The 25,043-nt window shown below is 42.3% G+C and overlaps 1 protein-coding gene across 13 annotated transcripts in view; it reads left to right on the top strand.

Annotated features, from left to right (window-relative positions):
• ESRRG (estrogen related receptor gamma) overlaps nt 1-25,043 on the top strand; it is a 724,179-nt gene that overhangs the window by 131,753 nt on the left and 567,383 nt on the right. The gene's annotated exons all lie outside the window — the stretch shown is intronic.

The following is a 25,043-nucleotide window of genomic DNA, read 5'->3' as shown; positions in this document are numbered from 1 at the left end:
AGACATGTAAAGTTTCTGGAGTAGAAGCTGGGATGCTGTTTTAGATGGCAACTTGTCAAAGATATCTTTGCTGCCTTCAGGGTTTAATTTATTATTAGTACTGCTTTCCCTGCTCCCCTACTTCCCACACCAAAAGCTCCCACCATCCCTAGCAGGACCAGCCTATACAGTGCACACAGTCTAAGTAAATACAGCAAGTTTCCCCACAACTTCAACTTCAAGGACGTCTTCTTCCCCTGTCTGTTGCCATCCAAGATCCCATTCTGCATATATGCTAGAATAGTCACTGCAGGCAAGGCTTTGGATTCATTTGCTAGACTGTACCTTCCCTAAGCACGTATTCTGCCTGCGGTGCAATAATATAGTGTGTGGAGGGAGCTCGAGATTTAGATTCAGAAGTCTGTACTCAAGACCTTGGCTCTGCCGTTTAGCTGTGTGACCTTGCACAATCCCTCTGCTGGCAGAGTTTCACGTTACTCCTCTGTACCCTGGAGTTAGCAAGGCTTACCTTGGCCATCTCACATAGTGCCTGTCAGGCTCAAAGGAGTTAAAAATATGAGTGATTTGTCGTGGTGAGCCTTTCAGTGCCTGCTCCTCTGGATTTGGGGACTTTGCTGTTGCAGCTGTTTTTTTTGTCTAAGCTCCTAGTCTCACTGTAGGATGTGTTTGAACACAGGGGGTTAAAGATGAGAGGGTGTTGTGGGACTAGACGTATGCACAGTGCAGAATTATTTCTGAATTTTTGATTGAACTGGGACTTTTTTTTTTTTTTTTTCTAATTCACCCCTGACTCCCCAGCAGCTAGAAGAGTCTTTGGCACAGAGTAAATACTCAGTACCTACATGATGAGTAAAACCTGAATGCGAGAATGAAGGAACTCCAGGTAAAAACTTCTTTAACAGGCTTAGAAAACTCTAGGTTCCATCTAAGAAGATATCCTAAGAATGAAACAGGAAGGGGAAGGTTTTAGTGGAGACTGCCCCGATGAATGTACTTACTAAGAGTGAAGTTTTTCACTCCCTCATTAGCACCACACCACATTCCTCAACAGGTAGTTCTAAATGGTTTTTGACAACAGTCCTTACAAGTCTGATGTTTTGAGACATTGAGCTGAGTATAATGACCTTGAATTATCCAGTAATAATACCATAACAGTGTTCAAAAGTTTTTTTATGAAAATGCCATTGGCTTAGTGACCCCTCCACCCTTCTTGGGGAGGAATTTTGTACTAGCAATTACATGGCAGCATGGGAAAATAACTTTAAAATTTTAGACTGAGACCATATGGTGATGGGGGCTCTCTCTCTCTGTCTCTTTCCTTCTCCCTTTCCTGCTCTCTCTTTTTTCTTTCTCCCTTAGCATTCCCTCATAATTTCCAGGGCAATCGAGAAGCCACAGCCAGGTCTTGATATGGTGGGATAGTGGGACATTCTAGGACATTAGCGGACAGTATGTGTGTAGAATCACGAAGATCCTTTTGCTCTTTTTTTGAGTGTCCTGTGAATTTCATCTCTATCATCTCTGAACTCATTGCAGTCCATTTAAACATCTAAAGAAGAATCCGGATGGATTACTCAGAGCATTAAATTACATAGAATTACAATAATTATCGGAAGCATTTAAACTGGTGATAAGGTTTATCAAGTATTTATGGGGGAAACTAGCCTTGTCACTGATGGAAATGAATACAACAGCAAAGCCGTTTAAAAATTACTGTGACAAGAGTTTAGTTTACTAAATACTTAATATCAGTCATTGTTATTAAGCCAGATACAAGGTGGCTAATGCAGTATTGGTTCCACATAAGCTGTGGGGCTTATTGAAGTCATACGCATGTTGTAGTCTTAAGATGAAGAAGCTCAGTTATCACTGGTGTTATTAATAGAATACATTTTAGTTGTATATATCACTCAGATGAGCGTATCACCAATAATATTAAATGAAAACTGTGGGTTTTACACTACCTAATTAATTGTGGTGACATAGTGGTTAAGTGCTATGGCTGCTAACCAAAGGGTCAGCCGTTCAGATCTACCAGGTGCTCCTTGGAAACTCTATGGGGCAGTTGTACTCTGTCCTATAGGGTCGCTATGAGTCGGAATTGACTTGATAGCATTGGGTTTGGCTTTTTTTGGTTTTAATAAATTGTTGTTCTATTTTACTTTTTAACATGTTTTAAAATGGCTTCTGATTTCATTCTTAGCATGATAAATTATGTTGCCTGTTGACCATGTATTTATGTTTGTACACTGTATTGTGGTGTATAAAAAAAGTCTGATAATAAACCAAAAGGGCTAAATCCTATGGCTTCAAAGCCATTCCAGTTCAAAGTGGACTCAGCTATGTGAGTTAAACACTAGGGTCTGGGTCTGGTTTTTCAGAGCAAATCAGTTTTATCCTTAGTAGTTATTGCTTTAATGAAAATAAGTTGTAACATAGCTGAGGATAAAATATCATCAATAAAGACCACCACAATTATATGTTAATGAAGAACGGCTCTGAAGTTGACAAGTGAAAAATAAGTGAAAGATGATTTTTCCTATAAACTTTGAAATGTATAGAATAAAAGAAGACTCGAAACCTTGATATAAAAAAGTCTGGGTTTTAAATCTGCTGGTAAAAAAAAAAAAAAAGGTCTTCTAATGGTCAAAAGTGCCCTTTAAGAAGCACCTTTAACCTTACTGTACAATACATTTAGCAAGAACATATGCTATGGCAGGAGTCCCTGGGTGGGCGCAGATGGTGAAGTGCTCGGCTGCTAGCTGAAAGGTTGGCAGTTGGAACCCACCCAGAGGCACCTCGGAAGACAGGCCTGGCAATCTGCTTCTGAAAGGCCGCAGCCTTGAAATCCCTTTGGAGCACAGCTCTACTCTGCACACGTGGGGTCGCCATGAGTCAGAATCGATTCAAAGGCAACTAACAACCAAAACAGATGTCAGGTTATCTTTTCATTTGAATTAATTGTCGTCAATGGCAGAACGTTCTCTTGGGTTGACACAGACACTCTGAGAAGGACTAGACAAGACCTTCTGTAGGCTGTCCTATTTAGCATTGCTTAAATCCTAAGAGTTTCCTGTGGCTTTGGAGGGTTTATCTGTGAATGCTGAACAATTGTGATTGGATTTTTATTGGATTGACTGTTGCTGGCTTTTGTCAGGTGCATGGTCAGAATAATTTTAGTCTAGTGGGGAAAGGGTGGGGAGCCCTAGTGGCTCAGTGGTTGAGCGCTCAGCTGTTAGCAGGAAGATCAGTGATTCCAATCCACCGGCTGCTTCACAGGAGAAAGATGTGGCAGCCTGCTTCTGAAAAGATTTACAGCTTTGGAAACCATATAGGGCAGTTTTACTCTGTCTTATAGGGTCACTATGAGTTAGAATCCACTGGACAGCAATGGGTTTGGCTGTTTTGGGGTGGGGAAAGTGCACCAGTCTTGGGTTTAAAACCTAATTTCCAGTCTTGTTTTTGCCACTCCTAAGCTGTGTGTCCTGAGTTTATCATAGAACCTTTCCAGTCTTGGTCCTCTTTAAAAGGAGGAGATTGGATCTGACTAGTTCTCAGTCTAGGATCCTTGGAGGAAACAGTGGAGAACTGACCCATTTTAAAGACTTTAAAAAGTCTAGTTTAAATAAGACACATAATCACAACATGCGTTGTTGTAGTTAGTTACTGTGTAGTTAGTTACACTAATTCCGACTCATGGAGACCCCATGTGCTAGAGTGGAACTGCTCCACAGGATTTTCCTGACTGTAATCTCAAGAGAAGTAGATCCCCAGGCCTCTTCTTCCACAGTATTGCTGGGTGGATTCGAACTGCCAACCTTTAGGTTAGCAGTCGAGTGCAAACTTTTGTGCCACTTAACATCTTGTTTTTGCTTTTGGTTGGAGTTGTACAAAGCCCTCCCTTCCTTTTTCCTTTTTTTTTTTTGGCAACACTGAGTTATCTTATGCAAACAACGAATTTTGACAGGCAATATATCATTTTCATTAATGAAAGTAGAAACATTATTTCTAAGTACAAGTTGATTGTCAGACCAGAGGCATAGTGAGGGTAAGGGGTGCCCAGGGGCAATCTCTAAACTGTAAAAAAAAAAAATTTTCTTTTTTTTTTTTTCACCCACCCCCAATTCGAGCACCCAGGAGCAACCTCTAAGCTGCCTCTCCCCCTGATTTTTCAAGATGAATAGATGTTGATAGGCCGGGGCGTCGGCAGAAACACCTTCCCCGCTCTTGTCCGGCTGCCTTAGTCAGGCTCCTTTCATACTTGTGACTCGTTGGAATGTCATTCCGCAGCTGGTCTAGCACCCTCTTGGACTTGTGCCCATGGGCAAGTGCCCCCTTTCCCCCTCTCCCTCCTCACTGTGCCTCTGTGTCAAACTCACAGCTTTAGGACTCATGGGAGAAGCTCTAAAAGGTGTCTGGTATCCTTGGTAGTAAAAAATCCAGAGCCCCTTTTACTATTTTTAGTTCAGTAATTTCAAAGTGATGCACCATTTATGGTGGGAGCCTAATCCCAAAGTAATATCACTGTGATTCTTAGGCACTGTGTATAAATTGTCAGGTGGCATCCTTTATGGGAATAAACAAGCATTTTTGGAATAAATCGGTTGGCTCACATGGCTATTCAGATTAATTTCTTAACTAGCACACACTGTTTTCTTTCAGAACATTAGATTATATGGCCATGGTTTACCATATGTGGGGACAGCTTGGGTTGAGTACCATTTACCTCATTATAAATTTGGCCAGTAATCTATTCTGTTTTACTTTTAAATCCTCTCTAAGACTTTACAAACAGGCAGAATAAATAAAAGAACTGGGATAAAACACATATCTCGTCATTTGACATTTCACTTTATAGAAATCATCAAAAAAAGAACACTAGCTATTAAGCTCTTTGGGAGCAGGGACTGGTTCTCCTTGTGTTCATATGCCCCTTTCCCCCCGTGTTTCCTTTAGGGAGCCCCGGTGGCTCAGCGGTTAAGTGCTTGTCTGCCAAACGAAAGGTCGGTGGTTTGAACCTGTCAACTGCTCCTTGAGAGAAAGATGTGGTAATCTGCTTCCATGAAGATTACAGTTTTGGAAACCCTATGGGGCAGTTCTACTCTGTCCTATAGGGTTGAGTTGGGTTTTTTTTGGTGCTTACTTCAGTGCCTGGCACATAGTGTATAATTACATTGGTAGTTGGTAAATATCATGGATATTGGGATCAAGACTGTAGTATTAACTCTCTGTTCTCTAGTAGCCCTACAGACAATACTTTTTATGTTCAATAAGGTAATTATGAGTATTCATTGAGATTCAAGCCATATTTCTGAATTAGAGATTACAACCCAGTTAATTGTATTCATGGAATTAATGATGACTTTAAAGGTTTTATGTTCGTGTTCCAACTGTAGGACTACCCATCTGTCATCTGGTCACTGAAGTCACATTCACGATGTAAATGGTTTTCGGAGGAAACACCAGATTAAAAATGAGTCTCAAATCTGACCAAGTACAATGGCTGATCTGATTGTGCAAAAGTATTGATTTAGATATTCCCTTTTTCCAAAATTTAAATGACATTTCTGTGGCTGAGAACAAGTGAATTCAAAAATACTGTTTGAATTTGAGCAGTTTAATATTAACAATGAGAGAAGCAAATAAAACACACCCATGCATTAAATTATTATTTTTAGAGTATTTGCCTTTGCAGAACAAACATGGCCCAGATTCATTTTACTGAAAGGGAAACTGATGTTTGGCAAATAAAAGTATTTGTTCAGCCGTGTAATTTTCTAAACAATGTAAGCTATGTATTATTTTCTCCATTTTACAGATTAAGAAACCGAGGCTTGATCGGTTTAAATAATTTGCTCAAGCCAGTAAGTGGCAGAGCCATTATTCACACCAATTTTTTTTCAGACTTCAAAGCTCGTTCTTCCTCCGACATTCTGCCCTGCTCCAAATCAATACCTTTTTACAGTCTTGATATTTCAGCTTTTTGAGTTTTGTGGAATGTATTTGTTTCAACTCCCCAATGCGGGTTTATCGGATTATGATCTTTTTACTGACTTTTGGGTTGAGTTCTGAAATTCAAAAGCATGTTTGATAAAAATAAATGTTGCAAGCAGCAGCTAATTGATGATCAATATTTAGAATATATCAATGTTAGATTCATTGGGAAGGGCCATTTCCATGTGCCGAATGGGTTTAAGCTATCAATTCTTGGCCATTCTCATTTGATGTACAGGTGACTTCTGAGATAAAAAAGATCTTAAGACATAAGTCTGATCATTCACTCTGCTCAAAATCCTGCTGTGCCTCTCTGTTTCCCCTAGCCAGTGTCCTTACAGGGTTCTAGAAGGCCTTGCCTGATCTGGCCCCCATCTCCTCCCTGGCCTGTTCTCTAACTCCTGCCCCTCGCTGTCCCTGTTCCAAACACCCTGATCTCCTTGCTGCTTCTTAACCTTGCCAGGCTTGCTCCTGCCTCAGGGCCCTTTGCACTGGCTGTTTCATCTACTTGAAATACTCTTATGTAGCCTCACGATTAATTCCTTCACTAATTTAAGTCCTTCCTATTCAATGAGATCTACACTGACCACCCTCTTTACAATTGCTATCCTCTGCCTAAATCTGCTACAAAAGACCTCTTTAAACTGTTAAAAAGCAAAGATATCACTCTGAGGACTAAGGTGTGGCTGATCGAAGCCATGGTATTTTCCTCGCCTCACATGCATGTGAAAGCTGAACAATAAGTAAGGAAGACTGAAGAATTGATGCCTTTGAATTTTGGTGTTGACGAAGAATATCGAATATACCATGGACTTCTGGAAGAACGAACAAATGTGTCTAGGAAGAAGTACAGCCAGAATGCTCATTAGAAGCCAACTGCCACATCTTTCCCCTGCAGAGTGGCTGGTGGATTCGAACCACTGACCTTTTAGTTAGCAGCTAAGTGCTTTACCCACTGTGCCTCCAGGGCTCCCTGAGACAGTGGGTGCCCTCTCCCCCAATTTTTTGCTGAATGAATGAATAAATAAGGAAGGTGTGGGGAGATGTTAGCTTTTTGTTTTTTAATGGCCAAGGCAGTTTGATATCATCCACATGGCTCATTTCAGACATTGGTACTTGGTCTTTGGAAAGAATTCCTAACCACAGTAGTCAAGTTTGAGTAGGCTTTATTTTTGTGGAAGATTTTTTGTCATTCAGAAATCAAAACTGCTTCCATTCCCATATCTTTCGAATTCCAACATAATGAAAGAACTGGAGAAAAGAAAAACAGTTCTACTAATGCATATTACAGGGGCCAGGTTGATATTATCTAAGGGAGAAAATTAATTGAGCCATTTCTATAGACATTAGGCAAATCGTTTCCCTCAGAGTTAAAAAGCAGCTTGGGAGTGTTAAAGGACAGGGTGCCTGCGTGCACTCCTGATAGTCTGAGCTTATGACCTTATATTGCTTTTATTTCTCTACTAAATCAAGATATATCTCATTGAGGCCGCCATACCACATGACACAGCATGGCTCATTTTGGTGTGTGTGCAGAAGTGTCCCTGATTGAATGGAATGGAGTATCCGTTTTTGAAATGTGCTTAGCGAGAATGGTGTTCATTCTGAAGTCTTGATTGCTGTGGACCACCGGGGAATGGGAACCGAGGTGACCTCACCATTGAGTTGAGTGATTTGCTGAGCTGTCGCCCTCTCCAGCCATGAAGCTGCATTTTGGCTCCTCCCCCGTGTGTTTCCATTGATGATGTTACTCTGTGGTCCTTCTCTTGGTATCAGTGCAGCAGGAGACTGTTGAGTTCTTAAAGTTTATCAGACACCTAAAAAAATTAATGCTTTATGTGAGATAAGGATTCATTTATATGGTGTCCCCGGGTGGTGCAAATGCGTAAGTGCTCTGCTACTAGCTGAGAGGTTGACGATTTGAATCCACCAGAGGCACCTTGGAAGACAGGCCTGGAGATCTGCTCCTGAAAAGACACAGACTTGAAGACCCTATGGAGCAGTTGTGCACGGACACTCATGGGATCGCCATGAGTCGGAATCAACTCCACAGCAACCGACGACAATGACAATCCATCTGCATATCATAAAGCAAAGCACCAGCAACACTCAAATGACACCATAACGATCCACTTGGCACATTTTATTGTGAAAAAACTTGACTACAAGCCAAGATGTCTGGAAGAGGTTGGATGAGTGTAATGAAGTAACTGTTTAACCTGCATGTCCATGGAGTTTTATTTGTTTAATATAATATCTTGATATTGATATATGTGCAACAAAATCACTGTAGATATTATGTAGGCATCAGAACAGGAGACGTGACGAGGAATTGCTCCTTTTAGCAGTGAACGTGGACGTGATCTTGTCTAGCAGCTTCATGTCACAGGTTGACTAGTTCGCCCAGCTGAACCGCAGGAGCCAGGAAGGAGACCTCACTAGCTTAGCTTGGAATCACTCCAGCATTCCCCAAGCACTTGTTTCTTTAAACCACATTTCCTCTCTTACAAACTATGAATCGTCACAGAGTAGCTACTCAACAAATGTTTGGAAAATGAATAAATGAGTCTAAAGAATTTTAAGCCAGGTAGTAATAAAATACCAGATCTTTTTCACTAGTTTTTTAAGTAGAAAAAACTTTTTTACCTCTTGGAATAGGAGCGAAAGCAAGGATTCTGGGGTCGGATGGACTTGCGCTGAGCTTGAATCCTAGGGCCCCCACACCTGGCGGTGTGGCTTTGGACAGGTTCATCCCTTCAAGCCTCAGTCACATCATCTCTATCACAGAAGCAAGAATGTCTGTGATAGAAGCAAGAAGTTCATTGGAAGTATGAGATAATGTATACAAGGCACCTCACACGGTTCCTGGCATATAAATGCCCAATAAATAGTGGCTCCTTTAATTTAGTTGTTATTATTTTTACAAACAAACAACCAGCTGCTCTTTTTATTGAGAATTTAGTTTTCTTAGGTCCGTTTAAATCAATTACCTCCAGCTTTTCTGCTCTATAGTTTCCAAAGTTTTGCTACTCTCATCACTCTCTATTCTTTTGGTCTTTTATGCTTTTCTTTTTGTGCTTTAGATGAAGATTTACAGAACAAACTAGCTTCTCATTAAGTAATTAGTACTCATATTGTTTTGTGACATCGGTTACCAACCCCGCGATATATTAGCACTCTTCCTTCTTGACCTCGGGTTCCCTATTACCAGATTTCCTCTCCGCTCCTGCCTTCTAGTCCTTGTTCCTGGACTGGTGTGCCCCTTTGGTTTTATGGGCCGGTCTAATCTTTGGCTGAGGGGTGAACCTTGGGAGTGACTTCATTACTAAGCTAAAAGGGTGTCCATGGGCCATACTCTCGGGGTTTCTCCGGTCTCTGTCAGGCCAGTAAGTCTGGTCTTTTTTTGTGTGTGTGAATTAGAATTTTGTTCTACATTTTTCTCCAGCTCTGTTTGAGACCCTCTATTGTGATCCCTGTCAGAGTAGTCAGTAGTGGTAGCTGGGCACCATCTAGTTGTGCTGGACTCGGTCTGGTGGAGGCAGTGGTAGATGTGGTCCATTAGTCCTTTGGACCCATCTTTCCCTTGTATCTTCGTTTTTTTTCATTCTCCCTTGCCCCCGACGAGGTCAGATCAGTGGAGTATCTTTTTTTTTTTTTTTAATTAACTTTTATTGTGCTTCAAGTGAACGTTTACAAATCAAGTCAGTCTGTCACATATAAGTTTATATACATCTTACTGCGTACTCCCACTTGCTCTCCCCCTAATGAGTCAGCCCTTCCAGTCTCTCCTTTCGTGACAATTTTGCCAGCTTCCAACTCTCTCTATCCTCCCCACCCCCCTCCAGACAGGAGATGCCAACACAGTCTCAAGTGTCCACCTGATATAATTAGCTCACTCTTCATCAGCATCTCTCTCCTACCCACTGTCCAGTCCCTTCCATGTCTGATGAGTTGTCTTCGGGAATGGTTCCTGTCCTGTGCCAACAGAAGGTTTGGGGACCATAACCGCTGGGATTCCTCTAGTCTCAGTCAGACCATTAGGTGTGGTCTTTTTATGAGAATTTGGGGTCTGCATCCCACTGATCTCCTGCTCCCTCAGGGGTTCTCTGTTGTGCTCCCTGTCAGGGCAGTCATCGATTGTGGCCGGGCACCAACTAGTTCTTCTGGTCTCAGGATGATGTAAGTCTCTGGTTCACGTGGCCCTTTCTGTCTCTTGGGCTCTTAGTTATCGTGTGACCTTGGTGTTCTTCATTCTCCTTTGCTCCAGGTGGGTTGAGACCAATTGATGCATCTTAGATGGCCGCTTGTTAGCATTTAAGACCCCAGATGCCACATTTCAAAGTGGGATGCAGAATGTTTTCATAATAGAATTATTTTGCCAATTGACTTAGAAGTCCCCTTAAACCATGGTCCCCAAACCCCCACCCGAGATCAGTGGAGTATCTTAAATGGCCACTCTCAAGCTTTTAATACCCCAGATGCTACTCACCAAAGTAGAATGTAGAACATTTTCTTTATAAACTATGTTATGCCAATTGAGGTAGATATACCCTGAGACCATGATCCCCCATTATTTTGAAAGATAATACAAAGATCCCTGGTAGTTCAGTGGTTAAGTGCTCAGCTACTAACTGAAAGGTCAGCGGTTTGAAACCCCCAACTGCTCGTGGGAGAAAAGGCGTGGTGATCTGCTCCCATAAATATTTGTGTTGCTATTGTTAGGTGCCATCGAGTCCATTCTAAAACTCGTAGTGACCCTATGTACAACAGAAAAAAGCACTGTCTTGTCCATACTCACAGTTGTTATGCTTGAGCCCATTGTTGCAGCCACTGTGTCATTTCATCTTGTCAAGGGTCTTCCTCTTTTTATCTGACACTCTGCCTTGCCAAACATGATGCCCTTCTCCAGGGACTGGTCCCTCATGATAATATGTCCAAAGTACATGAGACGAAGTCTTGCCATCCTCGCTTCTAAGGAGCTGTTTGTTCTTTTGGCAATATTCTTCACCATCACCGTAATTCAAGGGCATTAATTCTTCTTTGGTCTTACTTATTCATTGTCCAGCTTTCAAATGCATATGAGGCAATTGAAAATACTGTGGCTTGGGTCAGATGCATCTTAGTTCTCAAAGTGACATCTTTGCTTTCCAACACTTTACAGAGTTCTTTTGCAGTAGATTTGTCCTATGCTATATGTCGTTTGATTTCTTGGCTGCTGCTTCCATGGGCGTTGATTGTGGATTCAAATAAAATGAAATCCTTGACAACTTCAATCTTTTCTCCATTTATCATGATGTTGCTTATTGGTCCAGTTGTGAGGGTTTTTGCTTTCTTTATGTTGAAGTGAATTCTGTACTGAAGGCTGTGGTCCTTGAACTTCATCAGTAAGTGTTCTAAGTCCTCTTCACTTTTGGCAAGCAAGGTTGTGTCATCTGCGTATCGCAGGCTGTTAATGAGCCTTCTTCTAATCCTGATGCCACATTCTTCTTCATAAAGTCCAGCTTCTCAGAGTATTTGCACAACACGTAGATTGATACGTGTGATGAAAGAATACAACCCTGAATCTCATCTCTCCTCATTTTAAACCACTCAGCATCACCTTTTTTTGTTCGAATGACTGCCTCTTGGTCTATGTACAGGTTCCTCATGAGCACAATTAAGTATTCTGGAATTCCCATTCTTCGCAATGTTATCCATAATTTGTTATGACCAGCACAGTCGAATGTCTTTGCATAGTCAGTAGAATACAGGTAAACATCTTTCTGATATGCTCTGCTTTTCAGCCAAGATCCAGCTGATAGCAGCAGTGATATCCCTGGCTCCACATCCTCATCTGAATCTGGCTTGAATTTCTGACGTCTCCCTGTTGATGTACTACTGCAACCGTTTTTGAATGATCTTCAGCAAAATTTTACTTGCGTGTGATATTAATGATATTGCTTGATAATTTCCGCATCGTGATGGATCACCTTTCTTTGGAATGGGCACAAATATGGATCTCTCCCAGTTGGTTGGCCAGGTAGCTGTTTTCCAAATTTCTTGGCATGGATGAGTGAGCCTAGGATACCCTATGGGGCAGTTCTACTCTGTCCTATGGGGTTACTAAGAGTGGGAATCAACTAGATGATGCGTATAGTAACAACAAACAGCAGAGATAGTACACATAATAGCAATACCTTCCACCAACACCATCGCTGGTTGCTTTGTAGCTAGCTTCGACTCACACTGTCCTCATGTGTGTCAGAGTAGAACCGTGCTCCACAGGGTTTTCAGTGACCGATTTTTCAGAAGGAGGTCATCAGGCCTTTCTTCTGAGGTGCATCTGGGTGGACTTGAGCCTCCAATCTTTCAGTTAGCAGCCAGGCGCATTAACTGTTTGCACCATATACGCTTAAACTATGCTGTCAGTATGGCAGGCACATTTGAGTTGAGTTATTATGATGAAGTATGAACCCAGTTTCAGCTCTTTTCTTCCTCTAGTCCTCTGTTTATCTAAGAGCTGGGCGTCATTCTACAGGTAAGTGGCATTGGGCCTGCAGAAGGTAGTTCAGATAGGACAAAGCTAAATAGTTCACACAAGTTCATGGTCTTCTCTTTTCAGACACATTGTCGTACTGAACCACCGAAGACAGTCACAAATCATCACTATTTATGGGAGCGTGGCCTACGTGGTTTTTATGAGTGCACTAGAAAAGAGGAAGTGGTACGCTAGCTTTAGTCCACAGGTCATGGGTTGCATGAACCATGCAAACGTGAATGTCCACGCTTGATTATTTTTCCTAAAATCTGCTTCAAAAGCTGGCTATCACCCAGGTTCTTATAATGGTCATATATGATTCTGTCATAATTTTTTATAAATCATCTACATTTATCTAAATGCATTATAAATCCAGTTTTATTATTCTTATGTGTCCTATACCCTGGGGTTTATGAAACCTAGTTTATTGCATGCTGTACAGAGGAATAGTTCTATTTATCTCTTGCAAATAGAATGATGAGGGGTGGACTCATATATGCACACTGCTGAGACTAAAATCACTGCCAACTGATTCTTAATTGTGATAATATAAATAACATCGTGAGTAAAATGTTAACTTTTGAAGGGATAATAGAACGGTAGAAAGGGTTCTAAGTGGCTTTACATTTGCCAAGCAGAAATAATGCCTACATAAATATGCCATGTTTCAAAACCTCTTTGTAGACTGATGTTGCTCAGTGAAACGAGGATGGCATAGTAAAATAATAAGACTATAATTATCCCGTGTTGGTAGGCAAACAACACTGGCCAAGGTGAGTAAAAGGCATGGTTTTAACACTGAAAAGTAGTATGCTTACTTATAGTTTCTTTTGTCTTTTTCTTTCTCCTAACTTTTTCCCGAGCTTTAAGAAGTACAGTCTGGGTATCTCACATTTTAAGTATTTCGCTTCTCTTGCATTTTATTATCAGAAACAGAGTCTTGTTTCAGATAATACTTGAAAACAGAGTCCTTGTTTCAGAAGAGGTTAGCTGCTTCCACTTGAAGTCACAATCCTTTGTGATATTAAAATGAGCTCCTCAGCAGGAACCGTGATGTCACCAAGGTGGAGAAGATGCAGCAGTAAAGAGCAAGGGGACCAACCCTCAGGAAACAAAGGTCCTGTTGTCATGCAGATACCTTTAGTGATCTGAAAAAAAAAAATTACTGAGCCTGGATAAGGAGCTATTGGTGCCACATTTTTAGAGAAATTGTTGAAAGCTATTTAGCCGTACAAATGGATGACCTTTACAGTTCTCTCAAGGTGAATGGGGTCTAGGTAATGATAATGCAATAATTTGGGTTTCTGGGATGTCCCCTGCCTTATACTGTGTGACCCTCCAAGTTGCTGACACTTTGTATGGTGGAGGAGGAAGTGTTACTATAAAATGTATTTGGGATCCCTCTGTCCTTCTTCTAAGTTCCTTTCCCTGTAGGATCATGCAAAGGATATGAGAAAAGATTACCTCAGTGGGGAAATTATATACATTCTCCCCTCTGTTCAAATTAAGTGGGAAGCTATAGCTTGCAGCTCAAATATAAAGTAGTAATGAAAACCTGTAATGTACTATAACGTAACAACTCTTGACGTCTAAGGCAGTCATAGCCAGGAAATCTGAGAACTGGGGACTCAGTAGGACGGTGGTGCTGAAGTGTGCTTCTAAAATGTCTCCCTTTGTGGGGAAAGAGAAGCTGCTGATGCTCCTGTTGTCTATTCAGGAGGAGAAACCGAATATTGGTATGTTTGTTTGTATGTGTGCTTGCCAGACCAAGTGGCTGCTGGTTCCCTTCATAACACCCTGCTGGCTGCAGACTCTGCAGGGCCGCCTGTGAGGAGCTCTTGAGAGGCCAAGTGTTTTGGTGTTATCAAGAGGGGCTCATTATGCCAAGTGAATCAATTTAGAATGACTTTAATGGGGTTGGGAGTCAAACTGCAGTGCAGCCCTATGACAAAGAGAATTTCAAGTACCCTGTATTTATTCCTTTCTGTTTAATTATGTCTGTCTTTAATATTCTACTGTTAGCTCCTTTAAGGTTTTTCTTCGCCATGCTTTTGGCATTTTTATGATTCACACTTCCATTTTAAATGGGCATATGTCACAATGTCATCTCATTCCGTTGAGAAAAACACCCGTTTCCTGTGGCTTTTGGCCAAGCCATACTGTTACTTCTGATTCCTATATATTTTTTTCCACAGTTTACGTAGGCTGTGCAATATGAAGTAAAAGATTCTTTCCAATTTGAAAAAGAGATTTAATGCCTTATTTTGCAGCTTCCTAGGAGGCATTGGTAATGTGCCTCACAGGTCCTTAACTTTGAATACAGTGTCTGGCTTAGTATATGGTGGTTGAATAAAGGAGTGAATGAATGATATTTGCATTTAGACCTAGTCATATTATATTCTTACTGTTAATATAATAGCGTTTTGCTCTCCCTTAGCTGGACCGAAGGAGGCCCCAACACTCTGTGTATAATGAATACATAACATGGTAGACTGGCGTCAAATCCAAAATACTTCAACATATTTTGCCAGTCCTTACCTTCTTTTCCCCTCTCATTCATTCATTTATTCAGCTGTCGAAACAAGGCTCCTGCTATGTGCCAGAGGAGCCCTGGTGGTGCTGTGGTTAAGCGCTTGGCTGCTAACCAAAGGGTTAGCAGTTCGAACCCACCAGCCACTCTGTGGGAGAAAGATGTGGCAGTCTGCTTCTGTAAAGATTACGTCTTTGAAAACCCTGTGGGGCAGTTCTACTCTGTCCCATAGGGTTGCTATGAGTGGGAATTGACTCACCCGGCAATGGGTTTGGTTTTTGGGGGGTTTACGATGGCACTAGTTTTTTTTTTTTTTACTACGTGCAAATGACTATATTACCTTTCCCCCCTCTTCTCGCCTATTCTTTTCCACTTCTCTGATTTATCTTTTCATCCGTTTTGATTTTTACCTCTTCTCTTTGCCTTGGGTCATACCCACCTTCTTCACATCTGCTCTTCCTCCTCTGACCTTCTTACCCTCTCCATTATTCCCATTTCTTTCCCTTGTTCTTCTTTAGAACTTATCATATCTACTTCCAAACCTTAGCACATATTCTCCTTTTTAAAATATATCATATCATTTCTTTAACTATCTTTTCCTTCTCCTGTAAAGTCCAAAGAAGCAGAAGCGTAGTCATGGAGGGAATCACCTGAGAGTCTTCCACCTTCATTTCAAAACCCTGCTCAGGTTTGCTTTTATCAATCACTCATCCAGTCTGTCCCATTATCTTCAGGTAAGATCATGCCTAAAACTCTTCAAGAGGAGATAAACTATCTTTTCAAAGAATAAACAAATGAAAGCCCTCTTGAAAAAGCTAGTGCCTGATTTTCCTTAGTAACGCACCTCTGGTATTTTGCATCCTGGCTTTGAGTGGAGACTCCAATCCCTTCTCTGCTTTATTTCTGTTGTCTTCTACTTCATCAAAAAACCCAGAATTGACTCGAAGGCACTGGGTTTGGTTTTTGGTTTTTCTACTCCGTATGCTGAGGGCTCTGTGGCAAGAAAAAAATGAATGAATAGAGTGGGATTAGGATACAAATTAGGTTTACTATAGGACACGGAGTAGGGCAAATATAGCTCTGAAATAGAGGAAATGCTGTAAGCCAGCCTTAAAGTTCTGACCTCATTTATTTATCCAACCAATATCTATTAAAATCCAAATACCATGTTAGTGACTAGGGATTCAACAGTGAATACAACCAAAACTAATTTTGTCAAGTTGATTCTGACTCCCAGAGACCCATTTGTGTCAGAGTAGAACTGTGCTCCATAGGATTTTCAGTGGCTGATTTTTCAGACATAGATCACCAGGCCTTTCTTCCAAGGCACCTCAGGGTGGACTCGAACCTGCAACCTTTTGGATAGTAGCCAAACATGTCAACTGTTTATACCACCCAGGGACTCCTGGATAGGTCCCAGCCTCTGCCTAAAAGAGTTAATATCCCATGATAGTGTGGTAAGTAAAATGATAGGGTAATAAGAATAGCATCCAGCCCAGAGCTTGAAAGAGTCAGGATAACTCCTTGGAAGAAATGACAGTTAAGCTGAGTCAAGAAGGATAATTTAATAGTAACTAGGAATCAGGGTGGAAGGCAGCAGTCCATACCTAGCAGTTGGAAAACATGCTAATTAAAGGAATGACGTGGCTGGGGCATATGAAGACAGAAAAGGAGATCTTAGCGGCGAAATCATACAGGTCTTCTTGACCGTGCTGAGGGGTATGGACCTAATCCCGAAGGCATGGGGAGCCACTGAAGGGAATCAAACAAGGAGTGGTGCTTTCGAGAAACACTCTGGTAACGTCATGGAGAATATTGTTGTTAGGGGCCATCAAGTGGATGCCGACTCATAGCGACCCTGTGTGACAGAGTAGGACTGCCCCATAGGGTTTTCTAAGCTGTAATCTTTACAGGAGCAGATAGCCAGGTCTTTCTCCTGCAGGGCCACTGAACGGGTGCGAACCACCAACCTTATGTTTAGCAGTCCAGCGCTTAACCATCTCACCACCAGGACTCCTTATGGAGAATTCATGGAGTAAAATCAGAGGCAGGGAGACTGCTAGGAGGTTGTTGTAATAATCCATGTGATAGAGAGCGGTGGCCTTCTCTATGGTTGTGGTGCTGGTGATGGAAATAAGTGGTGAATTCAGGGTGTATGAAGAGAGTAGATGAATGGGCCAGGATGAGATACTGGATGCAAGAGATGAAGGAGGAGAAGGGGTCAAGGATGGCATGTCAGTTCCCGGCATCTTGGTCTCCTGGGTTCCGAGGAAAGGTATTATTTCTAAGGAGTCATCCCAGTTGTCTTTGATCTTTAAGTGCAGGCTAGCATTTCTAAAAGCTTCCAGATTGACATCCCTGAAGACTAATGCCATCTTCTGTTTCATCACCATGAACAGCAAAGCTGGCTTGTGAAGGTGCTTTCTTTCATCTGTTTGCAGAGATCCTGCATGGAGGGAGAAAGACCACAGAAGGGTGGTAGGCAAATTCCTCAGCTTGTTGAACAGTTTGGACTGATCTGAGTGCTGTCAAATAAATGGCTAAAATATATTTCTTACTGTTCCCTTACAGATGAGTTTAGCCAAAATAGTTGTACCAGGATGTACGCATGGATGTATGTGTCCACGTGTGTGCATTATATATGTTTGTGCATCCACCTGTGTGTGTCTTTATGTGTACAGATCCATCTCTTTAGATTCCCTTATCACTGGGAGGGTTTCCTTGAATGCCCCTGAGGTGATGGTGGCGTTTTCTATGTAGATACCTAGTAACTGGAGATGAGGAGGCACTAACCCGTCTTCTACAAAAGTCAGCCAAATAATTGTCAGTTGTAATGACTTTTTTTTCCCCCTGCCTAAAGTCTGGACTGAATTTGAACTGGTGACTTGGAAGAAGTGACCCCATAGCCCATTACCAGTCCCCTGAGATAGCTATTCCACTTTAAAGATACATCTTAACTAGCCTACTATGGGAAACGTAGTTAGGAAGCTCCGAGGTAGGCTTACATTTAAGTACTCTCAGAAATGCATTACAGGTTCTTCTTTTTTAAAATATCTTTGTGAGGAGTAAAATGCGAATGAAAGAGATGACTCATTTTATTAGAGCAATTAAAACATTGGCTCCTGTTTTCATCCATCACATTCATGAAATTAAAATATATGAGAGAAAAAGAAGTATTTACCTGGAGATACAACTTAAAATATAAGGAAGCTGAAAGTCCATTTTTCTGAAAGAAGGCGCTGAAAATAGGCTGTAGGTTATAATTCAGGCAGAGCCTCATCATTATGGACCAGGAGCCGGAGTGAGATCACTGTGGACGGGAGCCAGAGAGAGCACAATCTCTACCCAATATTTTTTGAGTCACAAATGTAGCCAGGAGTGAGTCATTCAACAGGGTACCTCAGAGGTGGAGGGTCTTGGAAATAAATGGGCAGGACTGCGGTACAGGAAAATCCGTCACCTTAATCTTGGGTCTGCCGTCATCGTCTCTGGTGAGTTCACAGAAATCGCCTTCTCTGGTTCTGGTGCGTGCCTTATGCCACGTCCACACTGCAGCGACGTTTCAGGTGATGGCTCTTCAACCCGACTGTCTTTGCTTCCAAACTCCTTTCCTTCTTAGGGTACAAATAAGGTATAAAATGAGAAATGATTATTGAGTGTGGATTTTTCTCAGCGTCTTCCATGAAGAATGTGCAAGTGAAGAGAGAACCGGGAACTTTGATTCTACAAGGGAAAGGTAGGAGAAGGAGGGAAGAGATGGCTTTTCCCCCCTTGTTTATTCAGCACATGTTGGCATGGGTACCAACAGGAGCCTGGGACTTAGAAAGTGTATGGGTTCAATTTCTTGGGACTCAATGTACTGTTTTGCAGAATTGTTTTAAAGGGGCAAATGAAATCATTCATTCATTCACTCAACAACTATTTATTGAGTTTTTCCTAATTGCTAAATGTCCAGGAGTAAACAATGCAGATAAAGTCCCCGCTGTCATGGAACTTACATTCTGGTAGGTAGAGCTAAACCTGATCAAGAATTGAACAAATAAATCTGTAAAACACGAGTGGGTGGGTGATACAGTGAGAGGGAGCAAACGGAGGTGAGAGTTTAATATGGTGGTTAGGGGAAGCCTCTCTGATGTTGGAGGTGACCTTGTGTAGTGACCTGCGTGGCACGTGGCTAGTACTTAATCAAAGCAACTATTGTTATCGTTACTATCACCATTATCCTCAATAATAATGCTATATATTAAGCCTGCATGTCCTTCATAAATTTTAGGAGTTTGTGAAGTATTACAGGGAGTTTGGTTTAAAGCACCCTTAAAGCTGAACTCTATAAATGTGTATGTACGTGGAATTCTTATTTTTGGTTGCAGTTTAACTTTGGTGATAGCTAATAATACGTAAAGAAAAATCAACAAAAATTATTTTGTGTGGTTAAACCTCTTGCAATCTTTTCTTTTCATCAGTGCAATTAAACAAACATTGCTGGACCATCTTCTTTGTGTCAGGCACTGTGCTGGGCTCTGGGGAAACGAAAATGTAAGATTCAGTCTTTGCCCTCAAGGAGCTTGCAGTCTTATTTTTCCCTAATAATTCGGGACTTCCATACTACTTGTTTTAATAGAACCTGCAGGAGGGATTTAAGCGCTGACAGGGCTCTTTAGAGTTCAGGAAAAACAAGTTGTATTTGAGTGTTAACTTTGATGCATATTTTTATAAAATATGTAAGATGCTTTTCCATTAGTGAATAAGACTTTCAAAAAGCTTTCAGAATCTCTTGTCACAAGTGGTTAAATATTGCTGAAGGGGAGTCACAAAGATTGACAGCCTGGAAGCTAACTTGCTGTGTGTGGTTTGGGTTGGGTGGCCAAAGTGAAGCCCCTATTCCTGGCTTAACTGAGGTCATGCTGGTCCAGCTGATGGATGCATTTGGTCTGAAAAAATACAGACTACCTGGGAGCCCAGAATTTAGTTGGCAACTTTCTACTACCCTTTGGACTTTGTAAGCAGGATGCCACACCCCGTTTGGGGAAAATTAGGAATGAAGAACTGATTCCATACGTTTCCTGATGATAGAATGGAGGAAAACTTGGACAAAGTGAATTATACCTGAGAAGGCACATATGGGCCACATAAAGTGGCGAAAGTTAAACACACCTGGGAATTGGCTCCCAGGGTCCAGAGTCCTGTTGTTTGCAAAATCTGTAGTGTACACTGGGACCACATATGCCACCTCCTCCAAGGCCCACCCTGAATCTAACAGTCACTTCTCATATTTTACCTCTGTCTCTGCTTCTTGTTCTTCAGAAGATCATTCTATTCTATCCTTTTCTATTCTATCCTATTCTATTCTGTTCTGTTCTGTTCTACTCTACTCTACTCTACTCTACTCTACTCTACTCTCTACTCTACTCTACTCTCTACTCTACTCTACTCTCTACTCTACACTCTACTCTACTCTACTCTACTCTACTCTACTCTACTCTACTCTACTCTACTCTACTCTACTCTACTCTACTCTACTCCACTCTACTGTACTCATTCCCTATTAGGTACATATTTACTTACTCACTGGCTGTCTCCTCTATGGATGTGTAAACCTTTGAGGTCAGGAATCTTGTCGTGTTCATTTTTGTATCCCCAGCTCCCAGGGTAGGCTCCCAGTAAGCATATGCTGAGTACATGTGTCTTAGTGGTGATATGCAATATCAAACCCTGTGGGATCCAGAAGAGCTAGGCTGAAGACAGTCAAAGCCTTATGGAATGAGAGACAGGCTTCTTGTGTTGCCCAAATGGCAGAGCACTTGGTGTTCTTTGTAGGACCAGGTGAAATGGCAATACATGTAATTAACTATTTTTACTAAACTTTACAATACAAAAGTGGTACTATATGCCAAAGGGTAGGAGAACAGTATGGATGGGGCTTAATAACTTATTTGCACTGATTGTTTTAAGATATGTATACTTTTTACTATTTATTTTATTTTTGCAATTTGGATAAGGGATTTTATTATTCAACTTTCACAATAGGACTTGTCAGTCCAGATTGCAAGACACCTGTGCTCTGGGGTGGAGAGTACACAGTAAATAACTCCATACCCTGAACCCTGTGCAGACACCATTGGAAAGATCTGGATGGTTTGACCCAGGAGTGGATCCATATTGGAAAAACCTCTGATGACTTTCCCTGTGAAAGCAGATAACTTTTTGACTCTGGGGAATTGCTGGCTGTAACCGACAACTTCTTAATGTGGCTGGAAATCCTTTAAGTAGCTTGTTAATCATCTAAACTAAGTATCATTCAGAAGGTTTCAGAATACCCACCCCACCATCGCTTACACAGCTTCTAGCTAAACTATCCTTCTCAGAAAGTAAATTTCAGGAAACTGTTCCAACATCCCAGCAATTAGCGATGCAGACGTTTCTTCTCTGTGACTGTTTCCACTAGAAAATGGCTTGTAGGCACCTACTGCTAAGGTCGGGGCCGGGGGGAACCCATGGAAATCAAATCATATTGCCTAGAATCAAAAAGTCACAGGGACATGCTTTTTCTCTGAATGTGAAGGCAAGAGCGAGCCCTTGGGCATAGGTCAACTGTGAGTACACGCTAGAATGAGAGGTTGTAGGTAGAATATCTGATGCTGTACTTAAATTCACACTCGTACATGTTATCAAAAATTTGGGCTTGAGATTTTTGATCAGTGGTATCACACTGATCAAAAAAAAAATTTTTTTTTTTTTTTTTAATCACACTAGAAAGCATACTTTCACCAACTGGCTGTTGATTTTAACTGGAGAAAGTGTGATGTATTAAATAAATCTATAATTTTCTCCTTTTTAGTAACAAGGTATTCATGCCTGATGTTTAGCTTTGTTTTATTGGCAGAAATGAGCCTGTTGCTGCCCAGTCGATTTCAGTCCATGGGGACCCCTTGCTTGTCAGAGCAGAATTGTGCTCCATGGGGTTTTCCACGGCCGTGACCTTTAGCAAGTAGATCACCAGACCTTTCTTCCGAGGTGCCTCTGGGTGGATTTGAACCACCGACATTTTGTTACCAGCTGAGTGCTTAACTCTTTGAGCCACCCAGGGACTCCTGGCAGGAATTATTCCCTGCCCAGTGTTCAGGCAATAATTAAATACAAACAATATGCACTTATACCTGTGTGGGCAAGAAAGGCTCCACCTGCAACACCTGCCTCTCAGGTCTCTTGGTGGATGTATGAGTGTTGCAATTCTAATTAAAGGCCTCCGACTACAGTTAACCGTTAGCCACCCGTTCTAAGGACTAAAAGCAAAGGCAATACAAAAGTGCATACAAGGGTTGTTTTTTTCTTTAACTTTATTGCACATTTATTTTCTCATTTAGTTTTATCTAAATAATTGTTCGAAATAAGCAATTTCCTTGAGGACGTGGTAAATGACTGAGATTAAAGGGAAAGACGGCCCAGAAGTGTCTGATGCTGCTCTCTGGAAGTCAAGGGCCAGCTGGGAAGATGCTAACAGCACCACCATAAAGGAACCAGAATCTGAGCCAGGAAAAGGTACAGCTACAGGGTCACTAAACCCAGAGAGTTACCCAAGAAGAGGAGCCAAGCATGAACCAAATAGCCAAGCCACCAGATCAGAACCTACTGGATGTGAGGGATGGAGTTCTCAAACAGAAGGGCCGCAACTAAGAATGGGGCCAGAGGCTTTCAATAGACAGTGACGCAGAGGAAGGGGCCCCATGAGGCAGGTAGGAGGAGGCAGGCAGTGAGCCTGTCGTCTGTGCCTGTGTCTGCAGACAAAATCATACCCTGAGCGTTGAAAGTTATCGTAAGGAAAGCAAATGACGGATCTGAGGGATCACGAGCAGAAGTCAGGAGGAGAGGGAAATGGTCTTCCACAATTAGTCCAAAAATTCTTTACAGGAATCATGGAGTACCTAAATCCAGACGGCAAGTATTTTATCCCCCCTCAAGTCTCTTACTCAAGATGCCGTGATGCTCATGAACCCATGTGGCTTCTGGCAAGAAGTAACTCATTGTTTTCAAGTCGATTCCGACTCATGGTGACCCCATGGGGTTAATTATAATAAGTAATGCAGTAATAGTATGTATGCAGCTTGGTGTGTTTTCTCTGCTGAGAAATACCCCAGTGCCTTCGTTTGAGTTCCTACAGAAATAGACCCCAAGACAAAGATTCAAGGGCAAGTAGTTTATTGGGTAGGTGATCTCTGTAGAAAAGTGAGGAAGTAAGATGGAGAAGGGAAAGCAGCCAATGTTAAAAGGTTTGGTTATCCAGGAAGGAGTCCTGGGTGGCACACACTGTTAAGTGCTACACTACTAAGCAAAGGGTTAGGGGTTTGAACCCATCCAGAGGTGCTGCCAAACAAAGTCCTGGCGATCTACTTCTGAAAAGTTACAGCCTTGAAAACTCCACGGGGCAGTTTTACTCTGCACCCATGGTGTTGCCATGGGTGGGAATCAACTTGATGGCAAGTGGTTTGATTTGATTTTTGTTGTTGTTCTCAAGTAAGTTGGTGCTGTAGACAATAAGAGCTCAGTTGTGCTGGCAAACCCATGGCGGCTGTGCAAAGCACGTGCCTCAGGGTGATCCTACCAAGGAGTGAGGGAGGTGGAATATTTATACATCAGTTCTCCTGTCACTCATTGGTTAGGGCTGCTGTAGGGGAGGCAAACCGTCATGGTGGCCAGAGAATGCCCTCTGGCACAGAAATGTAGGTGATGGCATTCAGCTTGCACAGAATTAGTAATTCCTTCTCCTTTAATCCCAATTGCTCTACCCAGCAAGCACCTTGGCTACCTGTCCCGGTCTTAAACTCATAATAGTGGCTGGAAATAAGTACCTTTGTTAAACTTTTAGCCCAGACTTCTCTTCACGGTCTATATGGAAAGCTTAGATGAAGCCCACACATCCCTTAAAATGCTTTCTTTCCCTAAAATTAGATTTCCACTCAAAGAGGAAGTAGGATTGCCATGGAATCACCTCCTTCGTTAAAGCCTACACTTACTCAGAAGTCCCAAGCCTTTAGCACAGGAAAGATAATTTCCAAGCAGGAAGGCGGGCTGGACGAGACAGTAGCAGCGACTGTTCTCCCCTTGAAGAGTCCTGGTACCACTATCATTTTGGTCATCTGTGGGTTGATGGCTTTTCTTGAAAATTTTGGCCCAAGCATGGATGCATGCTCCCTTTCCTTAGCACAGCTGAAGCGTGATGGAATATTTAGAAAGTTTCTATTAAATATTAAGACCTGAGAACAAAATATGAAGAAAGAGGATATGAGAACCTTTTACCTTTAGGTTGCCCAGGCCCGGGAAGCGTCAATGACCAAAACTAATATGGGGGGGGTGGGGGTGGGGCTGGTAGTGTTAAGAGAAAGAATGTAAGATTTAAAATGCAGAATTAGGTACAAAAGTGAGCACACCCACTCTTCGCTTATGGACATGGTTAAGTTTCAAAGATCAAGTCATTATGTGAAAACCTGGCATTACACCAGAATCTGGGCAATGCTCTCAGGGGCCAGCCTCCCCCTGGTTGCTCATCACCCATCTGGCTCCTCTGGCGTGTCTAGGATGTGCGAGGTGCCTTGGGCCCACCTTCCCCACCATGCCTTCCACACCACCACGGGGTCAGGTGTGATGGGGGAGGTAAGTGGGGGTGTGGTTGGAGGTCGCTGGCTGTCTCTGGAGCAGCAGTGGACCACCATCACCTGGCCGCACCTCAGGCCTCACTGCGACCCCTCTCCACCTTCCCGCTCTGGGGTCCTGGAGACCGGGCTGCAGGCGGATGAGGCCTGGCCACCCGGGCCCTGCAGAGGCTGCCAGAGTGGCAGAGAAGGCTCTTTGGAAGAACCTACTTCTAAGCCCCTGCCTGACTCCTCAGGCCCAGCTGCTTCTTCCTGCTCACGGCCCAGCAGCCCCTGCCTCCTGCGTGCCACCCCCAGCCCCGGTGGGCCCACCGGCTCCTTCGCCAGACCCTGGTAACACCCAGGTAACACAAAC

The sequence above is a fragment of the Elephas maximus genome, chromosome 24 (genome assembly GCF_024166365.1).
Source record: "Elephas maximus indicus isolate mEleMax1 chromosome 24, mEleMax1 primary haplotype, whole genome shotgun sequence".
Lineage (NCBI taxonomy): Eukaryota > Metazoa > Chordata > Mammalia > Proboscidea > Elephantidae > Elephas > Elephas maximus.
This window is presented reverse-complemented; position numbering and strand designations above follow the sequence as displayed.